Source organism: Helianthus annuus, chromosome 3, assembly GCF_002127325.2.
Source record: "Helianthus annuus cultivar XRQ/B chromosome 3, HanXRQr2.0-SUNRISE, whole genome shotgun sequence".
Classification (NCBI taxonomy): domain Eukaryota; kingdom Viridiplantae; phylum Streptophyta; class Magnoliopsida; order Asterales; family Asteraceae; genus Helianthus; species Helianthus annuus.
The window spans coordinates 160,147,885-160,149,339 of NC_035435.2; positions in this window are offsets into that span (position 1 = coordinate 160,147,885).

Sequence of the window (1,455 nt, forward strand, 5' to 3'; positions counted from 1 at the left end):
GTGTTCTAATGAGTGTGATCAAGAGTGAGGCCTAAACGAGCAAGACGAAAGCCAAAGATTGTTACTTTTTTGTTGATAAGACTTTTGTTGTTTCTATGTTACTTATGTGAACCAGTTGCAAACTAAGTAAACTTGATGTTAGTGTTTTTGCACTTATTTTCATGGTGTTTGAACTCAACATTAAAATAATTGATTTATAAGGCATATGTATTTTTGATTTGTTGTTGATATTGTTAATTTTAAGTGTACGTTTGGTTAAGAAATTGAGTTATTAGATAGAGAAGATGTTTGAAATTGATAAGTTATTTGCGTATGTCATTTTTTGTTTGTAAATTTATTACTCATAATGATTTTGCATAGATGGGTTCATTAAGCCTGCCTTTTTGATAAACAATAAATACATTTGCAGCCAATATTGATTAATTTAACATTATTGGCAGGTCTGGCCCAAATTCATATATCAATTTATGCAACCTTTTATTAAAAGCTGCTGGCCAAAGCCGAAGCCTCAAAATGATTGGGCTTGAGCTGGCCCTGTTTGTATCATAGCCCAAGACAATTGACATAGATATTTAAGTTATATAATTTAGACATCCCGAACCAAAATTACGATAACATCGTAATGGGATGTGACTGTTAAAGTTCTACATGCAGTTAGAAAATAAAAGTTGTCCATCAAACATAACAAAAACATAAACCAGTGAATTTGAAACAGTTCTTCGAATTGATATCTAACAAACTTCGAAGTAGACCGTATCACCTGCGACACTTTTTTCTCCCACCAGCTCAAACCTCATCACTTTGTCCTTAGTCATCCCCGCTTCGTCCAGGATATGCTGCCAGTCCGCATACATTATGACATGGTTTTCATCATCCACTCTTCTTGGATCTGTCCTTACACGTAGCGGTACCAGAAACTTAACATGGCCAAATGACAGCATAGCATTACAGTAGTTATTGATTTGGTGATCCCGAACAAAGTTCTTCGGTATCGTCTGTAAAAATAAATTGTTGGTTTTGTTATTCAATCTCCAACATTATAATGAAAATAAAGTATATTAATAGTTAGTTTTTAATTACCAGCATGTGTGTTTCTATGGCATGGTGTTCAAATTGTTTCTGGTAGTTGGGGCGGCTGTTGTGGTGGCGGTGCTTGGTGCGGTTGCATAGATGTGTAGTGGCTGCGTGAAGTCCGATGCCATCTTTGTTAAATATCAGGACATTGAAGTTAAAGTGCTCTTGTGGAGTGCTTCCCATCCATTGGAAGAGAAGTTGGTAGTCCTCTTCAATGTCATTTTCAACACAAAAGGTGGTCCAACCTGACCCCATGAAACCGACAGCTAATCCTTTTTCATTTCCGGGAGGGAAAGCATAACACACATCGACCTTGCAACTTTGCTTAGGGCCGTGTACTTTAGCAAACAAGTTGTCGATTTTTAAGCGTCTCTCGGATAG